This window comes from Bos indicus, chromosome 1 (assembly GCF_029378745.1).
Source record: "Bos indicus isolate NIAB-ARS_2022 breed Sahiwal x Tharparkar chromosome 1, NIAB-ARS_B.indTharparkar_mat_pri_1.0, whole genome shotgun sequence".
Taxonomy (NCBI): domain Eukaryota; kingdom Metazoa; phylum Chordata; class Mammalia; order Artiodactyla; family Bovidae; genus Bos; species Bos indicus.
The window spans coordinates 49705538-49722221 of record NC_091760.1 but is presented as its reverse complement, the minus strand read 5'-3'; positions in this window follow the sequence as shown (position 1 = coordinate 49722221).

The following is a 16684-nucleotide window of genomic DNA, read 5'->3' as shown; positions in this document are numbered from 1 at the left end:
TTCTTTAAGCACCAATAACATAGGACCTTGTATAGTAATTTGAAACTTTGGGATCCTTTGAGAACTTGTATTAATTCCTGACCAATACCATGAAAGCACTAAATCAATGATAACATCACCTTTACTCCACTGACTATTTATTTAGGACTAGGTTGATTGAGGGGGGCATGGCAAGCTACTCCAGTATTCTTGCCTGGAGAATCTCCATGGGGTTGCGAAGAGTCGGACATGACTAAAGCGACTTAGCATGTATGCAGGTTGTTTCAACTGTTTTTGTTTTTTTTTTTTTGAGTAGTCAGTGAGCTGCTTTTCTCTGTAAGCCTAACTTCAGATCAGATCAGATCAGATCAGTCGCTCAGTTGTGTCCGACTCTTTGTGACCCCATGAATCACAGCACGCCAGGCCTCCCTGTTCATCACCAACTCCCGGAGTTCACTGAGACTCACGTCCATCGAGTCAGTGATGCCATCCAGCCATCTCATCCTCTGTCGTCCCCTTCTCTTATTGCCCCCAATCCCTCCCAGCATCAGGGTCTTTTCCAATGAGTCTACTCTTCGCATGAGGTGGCCAAAGTACTGGAGTTTCAGCTTTAGCATCATTCCTTCCAAAGAAATCCTAGGGCTGATCTCCTTCAGAATGGACTGGTTGGATCTCCTTGCAGTCCAAGGGACTCACAAGAGTCTTCTCCAACACCACAGTTCAAAAGCATCAATTCTTCGGCGCTCAGCCTTCTTCACAGTCCAACTCTCACATCCATACATGACCACAGGAAAAACCATAGCCTTGACTAGACAAACCTTTGTTGGCAAAGTAATGTCTCTGCTTTTGAATATGCTATCTAGGTTGGTCATAACTTTCCTTCTAAGGAGTAAGTGTCTTTTAATTTCATGGCTGCAGTCACCATCTGCAGTGATTTTGGAGCCCAGAAAATTAAGTCTGACACTGTTTTCATCTATTTCCCATGAAGTGATGGGACCAGAGGCCATGATCTTCATTTTCTGAATATTGTGCTTTAAGCCAACTTTTTCACTCTCCACTTTCACTTTCATCAAGAGGCTTTTGAGTTCCTCTTCACTTTCTGCCATAAGGGTGGTGTCATCTGCATATCTGAGGTTATTGATATTTCTCCCAGCAATCTTGATTCCAGTTTGTGTTTCTTCCAGTCCAGCGTTTCTCATGATGTACTCTGCATATAAGTTAAATAAGCAGGGTGACAATATACAGCCTTGACGAACTCCTTTTCCTATTTGGAACCAGTCTGTTGTTCCATGTCCAGTTCTAACTGTTGTTTCCTGACTTGCATACAAATTTCTCAAGAGGCAGATCAGGTGGTCTGGTATTCCCATCTCTTTCAGAATTTTCCACAGTTTATTGTGATCCACACAGTCAAAGGCTTTGGCATAGTCAATAAAGCAGAAATAGATGCTTTTCTGGAACTCTCTTGCTTTTTCCATGATCCAGCGGATGTTGGCAATGTGATCTCTGGTTCCTCTGCCTTTTCTAAAACCAGCTTGAACCATCCTGAAGACTAACTTCAGGATTATATTAATAACTTATCATAAAGTTAGCACATAAGTAGACTGTTCTCATAGAATCATGAAATCAATCCATCAATATTTACCACTTTGGGATATAAAACCATACATATGAAGACAGTGAGAAGATAAAAGCATTAGTTTGAGGAGTAGAGATAGAAATTTGATTTAGACAAAATGTAAATTGTAGTATCATCCAAGGGGTTTTATATATGAAATTTGAAGAGTGTTAGCTTTAGATATTTATATTTAGACATATAAAACATGATAATATTATTTTAAATGTTAGATGCTATATAAGGAATTCTATATAAGGAATTTGAATACCACAGAAAGATAAACGAAAATATAAATTAACCTTGCTACTGTTTAATCACTAAGTCATGTCAGACTCTTCTGTGACCCCATGGACTGTAGCCTACCAGGTTCTTCTGTCCATGGGATTTTCCAAGCAAGAATACTGGAGTGGGTTGTCATTTCAGACTATGGTGTCCTCTAGCCATGGAATGTTTTTTTCCACATTTTTATTATGGTGCAACCTTGCACTGATAGTGATTAAGATAGTAATTAAGCAAGACTGACATATTTTCTTCAAGTAAAAATCACTTGCAAAATTTTACAGAAAAATAGAGCATGTAAATTGATATTTCATATATGTTACATCCAGGAACATATTATGATATCCCATTTATACATTCAATTAAATAAATAACTTGGGCTAAACTTTTCTGAAAATTTATCCCTAATATTTTAAACCTCTTTCTCTTAAAAAAATATTTTCTCTATAGTTGATAGAATCAATATTCATTATAATTCCTAGCCAATTGTTTTTATTAGAATAGAAAGCCATTACTTTTGTTCATGTCTGTGGTATGTTGTCTTCAGCAACTTTGATAGTGTTTTAACAATTTTATCTACAATCTGGTATATTTACACCTACAAATGCATAACCTAAAAGCGATGACTTTTTTCCTTGCTTTTTAATTAGAATGGATGCTAATATTCTTATACTAATATACTATATTCACCTCTATTATTTTATATTTTTTCCCAGGAACTCAAATCTGACCTTCTCTCTGTGTATTACTTGTTTAAAATATTGTATATTAAGATGAGAACTCAGGAAAGATCAGAATTTGTATACTAAATTTTGGTTTTATACACACTAGTTTAAAACACTGATATAGTGTTGCTTAAGAGTGGGAATGGAGAAGGCAATGGCAACCCACCCCAGTACTCTGGCCTGGAAAATCCAATGGATGGAGGAGCCTGGTAGGCTGCAGTCCATGGGGTCGCTAAGAGTTGGGCACGACTGAGCAACTTCACTTTTACTTTTCACTTTCATGCTTTGGAGAAGGAAATGGAAACCCACTTCAGTGTGCTTGCCTGGAGAATCCCAGGGACAGGAGAGCCTGGTGGGTTGCCGTCTATGGGGTCGCACAGAGTCAGACATGACTGAAGCAACTTAGCAGCAGCAACAGTGGGAAAAGAAGGTACTTGCATCTTATTCTTAAAAGTGAATAGATGCCTCAAATATTTCACTCTACTCATTAATTTCTAGTGGGTATTTATATTAACAATTTCATAAACAGTTGCTTAAGTAGACGGGACATGTTTCGATATTGCCATTTTATAGATATGATAACTGAATTCAGACAAGGTAACTAACATGCTTGAGACATGTAGGTACCAAATACCTGAAAGCTGGGGTGAAAAGGCAGGTCATCTGATTTTTTTCAGAAGTGATCTTCTACATCATATTTGAAAATTAGTGCCTTTCATCAGGTCAGGGGCCAAAGCTTCTGAATCAAAGGTCTAATATTTGTATTCCCTTTGATTTCAGCACATTTTTAGTGTCTTGTACATGGACCAAGAACCTGAAGGGCTGCAGTCCATGGAATCACAGAAGAGTTAGACACAACTTAGCAACTAAAACACCTTATGGCTTCAACTGTAGTGTGAAATGTTTTTGCCAAATATTTAGAATTCTTTGAATCATGCAGCCCAAGTCTGATCATTTTGTTAATATGCTCTATATAGCTATTACACATAGAGAAAATTTCTCAATGGTGTACTGGTTTTAGTATACAAGGACACTGTACTGTAAAATAATTACTTTAATGAGGTGTGTTTTTTTGCCAAATGTGAGCATAGCTAGGAATGAAGGGACAGCTATTGTTAGAATATGCTTCAACTGCAGAGGACAGGAGGCAGGGTGTCTCTGTGTTGGGTTGGACAAAACTATAATGTTTGGTAACAGTTACTAGAATGGCTGGAATTTTAAAGTAACTTGTGCAAGAATCAGGAAGCATGCTATGTTGAAAGGAAAATGATCATTTACCGTTTAGTAGAATTTCCATTTCTGGAAAATCATTCTCTATAATGTTCATTGATAGCACTGAACAGTGTGTCAGAGACAACTTCTGGAGCCCTTGAGATGGATGAGGAGGAAGCTATACCCTTGCCCTCCAAGCTTTTTAAAGAATTTGCATTTTCACATTTTCTCCCTCTGCATTTTCAATAACTATTCATGAAGAGAATGGAGGCTAATATTTACTGCATCCTGGTTGCTTTATACTTGTTGGGAAATCTGGTCAGATCTTTTCCTTATGCATCATTTTGGAACGTTTTGTGTGTCTTGTTTAATTAAGATGGGACCTCAGAAAAACTCAATGATATTTCAGATACTTTGATCTTCTAATATTTGTTTTTATGTTTGATGTCTTCAGGGTTTGATGTTTGATGTCCTTCAGATGTGATGATAATTTTAGGATCCAATTTTGATTCTTTAGCCTTTCAGACCTCTACACCTCAAATTGTGCTTGATTGTTTATATTTTTAAAAATGTGTTTATTCATAGACATCTACTGTAAAAGAAAGGATTTTGATGAGGATTTCTCAACCTCATAATTGACGTTTTGAATTGGAGTGCTTTCCTGGTAGCCCAAATGGTAAAGAATCTGCCTGCAATGAGGGAGACCTGGATTCAATCCCTGGGTTGGGAACTTCCCCTGGAGATGGGAATGGCTACCCACTCCAGTATTCTGGCCTGGAGAAGTCCATGGACAGAGGAGCCTGGCAGGTTACAGTCCATGGGTTCGCAAAAAGACACGGCTGATCGACTTTCACATTCTCTATTATAAGGAACTCTCTTGCACACTATAGGATGCTTAGGAGCAGTGCCCCTGTCCTATTTTAATTAGATGCTTGTAGCATGTATTCTCACCGCCCCCCACCAATTTTGACAAACAAAGAAGTCTCCAGACCTTGTCAAATGTCTCTTTCCAAAAGTAGTGGTTCTCAATGGAAGGCAATTTTCTCCTGCTGGGAACATTTCTAACAACTGGGTAAATGTATGCTACTAGCATCTGGGTAGATGCTGCTAAACATCCACAATGTACAGAGCAGACCCCACATCAAAGAGTAATCTGATCAAAATGACTATCCTGAAATTGAGAAAACCATCTAAGTCCATTGTAGTTCTTTGTTTAGATGTTAAAATACAAGATCAATTTCTCTATGATGAAAGCTTTCAAGAAACTTCAACTCTAGTTTAGATGAGTGGCACAAAGTAAAACATGACATTTTACTTTACAATTTTGAAATTCTGACCTCCAGTTTTCTATGTCCATCAACATCTATCAAATTCAGTTACACAATCACCTCATGTTCTACAATTGATGCTTTTCCATCAGGTTCTGTGCTTTCAGTTACACACCATTTGCATTTAAGATTTAGTTCATACATGGATAAGCTTTCAGATTTAGTTGTTCCTACATTTAGCTGTACTACACCTATAATACAATCTGGGATATTGCCTCTCACCTTGCATTGCTTCAAACTATATCTAGTCTTTATTTTTCCTCAGTTCAGAAACTTACATCTTAAGTTTTTAACAACATTTCAGAGCAAAATGGAATATTATAACAATAGCATGATGAACGGTGTCAGATTCATGATCTCCAAAGAATTAACCTGGGACCAGGGGCCAGGCTTGACCACTCAAGAACTTTTGTGTAGCAGAGTTTTATTAAAGCAAAAAAGGGACAGAGAAACCTTCTGACATAGACATCAAAAAGGGGATGGAGAATGCCCCCCCCCCCACTAGTCTTAGCAAGGAAATTATATACTTTTTCAATTGGTTATTGTAGTAAATCAAAAGAATGTTTTAAGGTTGTAAAGGTCTTACCAGACCAGCTCCCACAATATGTATTTTAAGATAACTGGATTATAGCTAATAACAGGAAGATCTTACCAGACCCACTCCCACAACTTACACTGGAAGATGACAGGATTATTCAGAAGGTTCTTAAGAAGGAGAAATATGTCCTCAAGCAGGATACATTGCTGTTATATAATCATTGGTTCTTTTGGCAAAATTCTATTAGCTTTTGCCCTGCATCATTCCATATTCCAAGGCTAAATTTGCCTGTTATTCCAGGTGTTTCTTGACTTCTACTTTTGCATTCCAGTCCTTTATAATGAAAAGGACATCTTTTTTGGGTGTTAGTTCTAAAAGGTCTTGTAGGTCTTCATAGAAACATTCAACTTCAGCTTCTTCAGCGTTACTGGTTGGGGCATAGACTTGGATTATTGTGATATTGAATGGTTTGCCTTGGAAACGAATAGAGATCATTCTGTCGTTTTTTAGACTGCATCCAAGTACTGCATTTCAGACTCTTTTGTTGACCATGATGGCTATTCCATTTCTTCTAAGGGATTCCTGCCCACAGTAGTAGATATAATGGTCATCTGAGTTAAATTCACCCATTCCTGTCCATTTGAGTTTGCCGATTCCTAGAATGTCAACGTTCACTCTTGCCTTCTCCTGTTTGATCACTTCCAATTTGCCTTGATTCATAGACCTAACATTCCAGGTTCCTATGCAATATTGCTCTTTACAGCATCGGACCTTGCTTCTATCTCCAGTTACATCCACAACTGGGTATTGTTTTTGCTTTGGCTGCATCCTTTCATTCTTTCTGGAGTTATTTCTCCACTGATCTCCAGTAGCATATTGGCACCTACTGACCTGGGGAGTTCCTCTTTCAGTATCCTATCATTTTGCCTTTTCATACTATTCATGGGGTTCTCAAGGCAAGAATACTGAAGTGGTTTGCCATTCCCTTCTCCAGTGGACCACATTCTGTCAGACCTCTCCACCATGACCCGCCTGTCTTGGGTGGTCCCTCAGGGTATGACTTAGTTTCATTGAGATAGACAAGGCTGTGGTCCTAGTGTGATTAGATTGACTAGTTTTCTGTGATTATGGTTTCAGTGTGTCTGCCCTCTGATGCCTTCTTGCAACATCTACCATCTTACTTGGGTTTGTCTTACCTTGGACGTGGGGTATCTCTTCATGGCTGCTCCAGCAAAGCGCAGCCGCTGCTCCTTACCTTGGACAAGGGGTATCTCCTCACCACAGCCCCTTCTGACTTTGAATGTGGACTAGCTCCTCTAGGCCCTCCTGCGCCCGCGCAGGAGGCTACCGCTCCTTGGTTGTGGGGTAGCTCCTCCCGGCCGCCGCCCCCGAACTCGGACGTGGGTAGCTCCTCTCAGCTGCCGCCCCGACCTTGAATGTGGGGTAGCTCCTTTTGGCCTCCGCCCCTGACCTCGGATGCAGGGTAGCTCCTCCTGGCTACCGCCCCTGACCTCGGAGGTGGGGTAGCTCCTCCCGGCCACTGCCCCTGACCTGAGACGTGGGGTAGCTCCTCCCGGCCACCGCCCCTGACCTCGGAGGTGGGGTAGCTCCTCTTGGCCATGCTTATGTGCCATTGCAGCCGCCTGCACTTCCAACAACACAAGAGAAGACTCTACACATGGACATCACCAGACAGTCAACACCGAAATCAGATTGATTATATTCTTTGCAGCCAAAGATGGAGAAGCTCTATACAGTCAGCAAACAAGACTAGGAGCTGACCGTGGCTCAGACCATGAGCTCCTTATTGCCAAATTCAGACTTAAATTGAAGAAAGTAGGGAAAACCACTAGACCATTCAGATATGATCTAAAACAAATCCCTTATGATTATACGGTGGAAGTGAGAAATAGATCTAAGGGCCTAGATCTGATAGAGTGCCTGGTGAATTAAGGACTGAGGTTCGTGACATTGTATAGGAGAGAGGGATCAAGACCATCCCCATGGAAAAGAAATGCAAAAAAGCAAAATGGCTGTCTGGGGAGGACTTACAAATAGCTGTGAAAAGAAGAGATGCCAAAAGCAAAGGAGAAAAGGAAAGATATAAGCATCTGAATGCAGAGTTCCAAAGAATAGCAAGAAGAGATAAGAAAGCCTTCCTCAGTGATCAATGCAGAGAAATAGAGGAAAACAACAGAATGGGAAAGACTAGAGATCTCGTCAAGAAAATTAGAGATACCAAGGGAACATTTCATGCAAAGATGGGCTCCATAAAGGACAGAAATGGTATGGACCTAACAGAAGCAGAAGATATTAAGAATAGATGGCAAGAATACACAGAAGAACTGTATAAAAAAGATTCTTCATGACCCAGATAATCATGATGGTGTGATCACTGACCTAGAGCCAGACATCCTGGAATGTGAAGTTAAGTGGGCCTTAGAAAGCATCACTACGAACAAAGCTAGTGGAGGTGATGGAATTCCAGTGGAGCTATTTCAAAACCTGAAAGGTGATGCTGTGAAAGTGCTGCACTCAATATGCCAGCAAATTTGGAAAACTCAGCAGTGGCCACAGGACTGGGAAAGGTCAGTTTTCATTCCAATCCCAAAGAAAGGCAATGCCAAAGAATGCTCAAACTACCACACAATTGCCCTCATCTCACATGCTAGTAAAGTAATGCTCAGAATTCTTCAAGCCAGGCTTCAGCAATACGTGAACCATGAACTTCCAGATGTTCAAGTTGATTTTGGAAAAGGCAGAGGAACCGGAGACCAAATTGCCAACATCCACTGGATCATCGAAAAAGCAAGAGAGTTCCAAAAGAACATCTATTTCTGTTTTATTAACTATGCCAAAGCCTTGGACTGTGTGGATCACAATAAACTGTGGGAAATTCTGAAAGACATGGGAATACCAGGCCACCTGACCTGCCTCTTGAGATACCTATATGCAGATCAGGAAGCAACATTTAGAACTGGACATGGAACAACAGACTGGTTCCAAATAGGAAAAGGCTATATATTGTCACCCTGCTTATTTAACTTATATGCAGAGTACATCATGAGAAACGCTGGGCTGCAAGAAGCAAAAGCTGGAATCAAGATTGCCGGGAAAAATATCAATAACCTCAGATATGCAGATGACACCACCCTTATGGCAGAAAGTGAAGAGGAACTAAAGAGCCTCTTGATGAAAGTGAGAGTGGAGAGTGAAAAAGTTGGCTTAAAGCTCAACACTCAGAAAACTAAGATCATGGCATCCGGTCCCATCACTTCATGGGAAATAGATGGGGAAACAGTGGAAACAGTGTCAGACTTTATTTTGGGGGGCTCTAAAGTCACTGCAGATGGTGACTGCAGCCATGAAATTCAAAGACGCTTGCTCCTTGGAAGAAAAGTTATGACCAACCTAGATAGTGTATTGAAAAGCAGAGACATTACTTTGCCAACAAAGGTCCATCTAGTCAAGGCTATGTTTTTCCAGTGGTCATGTATGGATGTGAGTGTTGGACTGTGAAGAAATCTGAGTGCTGAAGGATTGATGCTTTTGAACTGTGGTGTTGGAGAAGACTCGTGCGAGTCCCTTGGACTGCAAAGAGATCCAACCAGTTCATTCTAAAGAGATCAGCCCTGGGTGTTCTTTGGAAGGAATGATGCTAAAGCTGAAACTCCAGTACTTTGGGCACCTCGTGCAAAGAGTTGACTCATTGGAAAAGACTCTGATGCTGGGAGGGATTGGGGGCAGGAGGAAAAGGGCATGACGGGGGATGAGATGGCTGGTAGGCATCACCGACTCGATGGTTGTGAGTTTGAGTGAACTCCGGGAGATGGTGATGGACAGCAAGGCCTGGCGTGCTGCGATTCATGGGGTCACAAAGAGTCGGAGACGACTGAGCAACTGAACTGAACTGAAATGAATCATTGGTATAGAATTTAAGGAAAAACATATCCTTGAGCAAGATCAGTAGTTTTGTTGTGCAATCATCATCTCTGGGCTTAAAGAAAAAACGTTTGTCCTTTTCTTCTCCTTGAGAACTCCAGACCCCTGTATCCTTCTTGAGATCCCCAGACTTCTTTATCTTCCTCTGGGGCCCCAGACTTCTTATCCACCTACCTAAGACTTGACTCTCTCAGTAGGATCATTCCTCTAAGTCTCAATTTCAAGCTGAGTGAGTATTTAAACTATACACTATAGGAAGGCTCTTAAAAACTTTAAACTATCTTTAATGAATTTCTCCATGAAATTAAAATCATAGAATGTTGTTGCATGGTAGTTTCTCTCTCAGTGAAACCTGGAATATCTGAAATTTAGGATAACAAGGCAACACAGTTTTTCATTAAGAAATTTGATAGGTTGTAAAACATTTTTTACCTAAGGTATACACTAACTATGCCTGTACAGAGAGATACAGCAGTTTCCTGGGTCATCTCAGATTTGCAATGCCAAATCCTTTCACCACCTATGGAATTTTGAGGTGTGTGTTGCTTTTAATTCAGATTTAACAGTCTCATATCTGCCCAGTGGGCTTCCCTAGTAGCTCAGTTGGTAAAAAATCCACCTGCAATGCTGAAGACCCCGGTTTGATTCCTGGGTCAGGATGATACCCTGGAGAAAGGACAGGCTACCCACTACAATATTATTGGGCTTCCCTGGTGGCTCTGACAGTAAATAATCTGCCTGCAATGTGCGACGTCTGGGTTCATTCCCTGGGTTGGGAAGATTCCCCTGGAGAAGGGAACAGCTACCCACTCCAGTATTCTGGTCTAGACTGTGTAGTCCATGGGGTGGTAAAGAGTTGGACAGAGACTGACTTTTCACTTTCACTTTATCTGTCCAGTAAATAAACTGACTCTGGGCTTTTTTAAGGTTGGTACTGGACAATTTTTCATTAGTGAGTACTTCTGCCCTCTTCCTTTCTTGCACATACAGTAGGTAATGGATCTCAGAAATGGGCTGAAAATCCTCTCCATTACATCCCAGAAGAGCAGCTATTTCCTCACTAACACCCGCCTGTTGGCCTGGTGCTTGTACTGTGATCTGTTATAGTTGCTGCCTTCTGAGAATTAATGGGCCATGAAGTCATCACAAGCTCCTTAGCCAGCTTTCAACTTGTGGCTTTGCATCAAAATTCCTCTAATCCTGCCAAGTGAAGGGAAAGTATGTTTTCCCCTGAGAATTCACAACTTTCTTGCTCTCACTTTTTAAAAAATAACTTTTTTTCTGTGCTGTCCAGAGAGCCACTGCCAATTCTCTTCAGAGATATATTTCTTCTCTAGATATATTTAGATTTGTCAGCATACCTTGCTTTTCAATTTCATCTCTTTATTGTATATTCTATTATTATATTGTATCCCAGCTATTTCTGGAGAATAGCTTTCATCTGTTATTTAAATGCTGTTGACAAGACTATATACTCACTAATAAGAAAAAGCTTTTTAGAAAATATCTGTAGTGAGAACTCTCTCCAGGAGTATTCTCATCTCCTCACTCTTATTTTCCTGTCCCTGGCCGTTTGTTATTTTATCACTCTGTTAGCTGGGATTTCTCAGTTACAGACACATTATATTCTACAACTGATGCTCTTCCATCAAATTCTATAGTTTTAGTTACACATCTTCTGTATTTACAATTAAATTCATACTTGGGTAAGCTTTCAGATTTAGTTTCTTGGTTCCTAAACCTGTCAGTGAACCTAGATTTAGCCATCTGGGGATTCTACTCTTTGTCTTTACTCACCTATAATCTTATGTGCGACAGTGATTTAAATCTGCTTCAACTTCTAGGTGACATGTAATTTGGTCAGATGGACCCAGTTTTTGCTTTCAAGCTTAAATAGTGAAAAACTTATTAGGGACTCTGTGAAATTTTCAGCAGCATTTTCCAATACCTAGACATCTTTATTATAAATATAATTTAATTTTAAAAAAAATTTAATATAAATTTATTTTTTTTATTTTTTTTTAATTTTATTTTATTTTTAAACTTTACAATATTGTATTAGTTTTGCCAAATAGCGAAATGAATCTGCCACAGGTATACCTGTGTTCCCCATCCTGAACCCTCCTCCCTCCTCCCTCCCCATACCCTCCCTCTGGGTCGTCCCAGTGCACCAGCCCCAAGCATCCAGTATCATGCATCGAACCTAGACTGGCAACTCGTTTCATACATGATATTATACATGTTTAAATGCCATTCTCCCAAATCTCACCACCCTCTCCCTCTCCCACAGAGTTCCATAAGACTGTTCTATACATCAGTGTCTCTTTTGCTGTCTCGTACACAGGGTTATTGTTACCATCTTTCTAAATTCCATATATATGCATTAGTATATTGTATTGGTGTTTTTCTTTCTGGCTTACTTCACTCTGTATAATAGGTTCCAGTTTCATCCACCTCATTAGTACTGATTCAAATGTATTCTTTTTAATGGCTGAGTAATACTCCATTGTGTATAAATTGGAGGCTAATTACAATATTGTTATAGTTTTGCCATACATTGACACGAATCCGCCATGGGGTACATGTGTTCTCCATGCTGAACCTCCTTCCCACCTCCTTCCCCATACCATCCCTCTGGGTCATCCAAGTGCACCAGCCCCGAGCATCCTGTATCATGCATCAAACCTGGACTTCCAATTCATTTCATATATGATAATATACATGTTTCAATGTCATTCTTCCAAATCATCCCACCCTCACCCTCTCCCACAGAGTCCAAAAGACTGTTGTATACATCTGTGTCTCTTTTGCTGTCTCGCATACAGGGTTATCATTACCATCTTTCTAAATTCCACATATATGCGTTGTTATACTGTATTGGTGTTTTCTTTCTGGCTTACTTCACTCTGTATAATAGGCTCCAGTTTCATCCACCTCATTAGAACTGATTCAAATGTATTCTTTTTAATGGCTGAGTAATACTCCATTGTGTATATGTACCACAACTTTCTTATCCATTCATCTGCGGATGGACATCTAAGTTGCTTCCATATCCTGGCTATTATAAACAGTGTTGTGATGAACACTGGGATATGTGTCTCTTTCAATTCTGGTTTGCTCAGTGTGTATGCCCAGCAGTGGGATTGCTGGGTCCTATGGCAATTCTATTTCCAGTGTTTTAAGGAATCTCACACTGTTCTCCATAGTGGCTGTACTAGTTTGCATTCCCACCAACAGTGTAAGAGGGTTCCTTTTTCTCCACACCCTCTCCAACATTTATTGCTTGTAGACTTGTGGATAGCAGCCATTCTGACTGGCATGAAATGGTACCGCATAAAGAACTGGTAGCTCTTTTGATTCAGAAGACATAGTGAAAGATGTGAGAAGAGTAGTGATTCTCAGATAGATACTTTAGCACAGCCCTTTGCAATCTGGTAAAACAAATTTCTTCCTTCAGAATATAATTTCTTAAATTTCAAAGGGTTCACTGAGAGTAAAGGCCTTCCAGAGATACCTTAGTGACCCATGCATACAAAGTTAAGAAACTGTGCACAAATGACTTTAAGTATCAAACATGAGATGGCAGTTTTTTATGGACACTCTACCTCTCTAGCCTAGAAACCTTTCATTACTCTTCTAGAATAGCACCAGTCAGTGGTGACAATTTCCAGAATAAAATAAAAATTAATGAGCAAAATTATACTCCAAGTACTTATTGCAATATGCTCCTACTATACATAAGCTCCAATGTAAATTACTACCAATACCTAGGCATACACAGAAAAAAAACAAAGAGACTTTCAAATATACATTAGGGAAAGAGACAATCAGAATAGATAGTGAAGCCAAATTCAAATGATAGAGACTTATTAATGTCCATTCAAAAAACTGGAAAATTCTTAAAGAGATGGGAATACCAGACCAACATATCTGCTTCCTGAGAAATCTGTATGAATATCAAAAAGTAACAGTTAGAACCAGACATGGAACAACAGACTGGTTCCAAATCAGGAAAGAAGTACGGCAAGGCTGTATATTGTCACTCTGCTTATTCAACTTATATGCAGAATACATCATGAAAAATGCCAGACTGGATGAAGCACAAGCTGGGTTCAAGATTGCCAGGAGAAATATCAATAACCTCAGATATGATATGCAGATGACACCACCCTTATGGCAGGAAGCAAAGAGGAACTAAAGAGCTTCTTAATGAAAGTGAAAGAGGAGAGGGAAAAAGTTGGCTTAAAATTCAACATTCAGAAAACTAAGATACAGGTATCTGGTCCCATCACTTCATGGAGAGTAGATGAGGAAACAATGGAAATAGTGAGAGATTTTATTTTGGGGGGCTCCAAAATCACTGCAAATGGTGATTGCAGCCATGAAATTAAAAGACGCTTACTCCTTGGAAGGAAAGTTATGACCAGCCTAGACAGCATATTAAAAATCAGGGACATTATTTTACCAACAAAGGTCCATCTAGTCAAAGCTGTGGTTTTTCCCAGTAGTCATGTATGGACGTGAGAGTTGTACTATAAAGAAAGCTGAGCGCCGAAGAATTGATGCTTTTGAACTGTGGTGTTGGGGAAGACTCTTGAGAGTCCCTTGGACTGCAAGGAGATCCAACCAGTCCATCCTAAAGGAGTTCAGTCCTCCGTGTTCACTGCAAGGACTGAGGTTGAAGCTGAAACTCCAATACTTTGGCCGCCTGATGGGAAGAGCTGACTCATTTGAAAAGACCCTGATGCTGGGAAAGATTGATGGCAGGAGGAGAAGGGGACAACAGAGGATGAGATGGTTGGATGGCATCATCGACTCAATGGACATAAGTTTGGGTAGGCTCTGGGAGTTGGTGTTGGACAAGGAGGCCTGGTATGCTGCGGCTCATGGGATCGCAAAGAGTCGGACACGGCTGAGTGACTGAACTGAACTGAATGTATGGATGTGAGAGTTGGAGTATAAAAACAGCTGAGCACTGAAGAATTGATGCTTTTGAACTGTGGTGTTGGAGAAGCCTCTTAAGAGTCCCTTGGACTGCAAAAGAATCAAACCAGTTAATCCTAAAGGAAACCAGTCCTGAATATTTATTGGAAGGTCTGATGCTGAAGCTGAAACTCCAATACTTTGGCCATCTGATGCAAAGAGCTGACTCATTGGGAAAGACCCTGATGCTGGGAAAGACTGAAGGCAGGAGGAGAAGGGGACAACAGAGGATGAGATGGTTGGATGGCATCACTGACTCAATGGACATGAGTTTGAGGAAGCTCCAGGAGTTGGTCATGGACAGGGAAGCCTGGTATGCTGCATTCCATCGAGTTGGGCAAAGAGTTGGACACGATTGAGCGACTGAACTGAACATCTATTCAAAGTTAAGGGACACTGGTATATCAGTTCAGTTCAGTTTAGTTCAGTCACATAACTTTATATATATATATATATATATATATATATATAACACTGGTATATAAGCTTGGATAATTCTTAAGAATTAGAAATATATATATATATATATAAAACCAAAGGAATACAAGGAAGAACAGACATAACAGAGCAAAAAAAGGTAGACCACGCAGGAGAGAGATAGAGAAGAACAAGGAGAAGGAAGAAGAAGAGGAGGAGGAGATGGGAAGAAAAAGAAGGAGAAGCTTTTACATTTACTTAACTTTTTATAGATCTAATGCTAATTCTCTCTCATTTAATTCTTCATAATCCCATATTACCCTGGTAAATTTTTCTAATGGTACTAAATAAATCAAGATAATGGTGACTTTAATTTCTACTGCCAATAACCCCACTTCAAGTGATGATCCCTCGACCAAGATGAGGCAACATAATTCCTGAAAGTCATACATTACCCAAGATATTTTGTTCTTGAAATTTATGTCAGTAACTCTTATTAACAGAATTAAAAAAATTTTTTTTTCAACTAAATGAACCTTAAATTCCCGCAAAACACCTTCAAATATCTTTTACTTTTTCTCTCTCTGCTAGTATTTATCAGGTAAATGTAAAACTCTTAATACCTGTAACACTCTTAATACCTGAATTTATCAAGTAAATGTAAAACTCTTAATATGTTCTTAGAGATAAATTTCATTTGTGTTGCTCACTAGTTTCATTGCTGTTGCTCAGCATTTATATAAAAGATTTTTCTTTCTTCAGCTTTTAACAATTTTGAATAAAGTCCCTATGTGTGGTGCTAAGTCTCTTCAGTAGTGTCTGACTCTTTGCAACACTATGGACAGTAGCCCATCAGGCTCCACAGTCCATGGGATTCTCCAGGCAAGAATACTGGAGTGGGTTGACATTTTCTCCTCCAGGGGATCTTCTCCAAGTCTCTAAAACCATAATATTATATTTTTCCAAGTAAGGAGGCATTATTTTAAATTGTTTATATAATTTGTTCTGATTGATACAAGCAGATATGAAATTAAAATTTAACACAGCTACACTTAGGCAAGATTTCAAGAAAAAGGGGGAAGGGATACAACAAACAAGTGTTGCCTCAATTTTTTAGAACCTGTCTTAATCCTACTGTACTTTTTCTGATCTAATAGATTGTTGCTATGACAACTTAAGAGCAATGCTCAGTGGGAAGGGTCACAAATATAGTATAGGATTTTGCTTAGATCACTATACATAGAATCAGGTGATCTAGAAAACTAATCAAGACAAAGCAAATTGTGTACAGATCTATCCTTTGTCAATAGTGAGCTCTATTGCTGAGGATAAATGAGAGTGCCACAGGGGCAACTGATATAGATATTTTGCAAGTAATTTTTCTTTTTGAAATGGAAGAAAAACATGTTAATACTTATGGAAACTTAATGACTGCCATTTTCTTTAGATGATTTACAGGAAATATGTTAAATGAGAAGAAAAACAGAGTTTATATATAGTGATTTTTTTAAGTTAAAATATTAGGAGAAATTTGGGAAATGTAGGGTTTTTTTCCTTCAATCAATAGTTCTTATTTAAATAATTTATGAATTCAACAAATGCATATTAAATATTTACTCTAAATTAAGTGCAAATCAATTTTAATATATGTACTTGACTTTGGAAA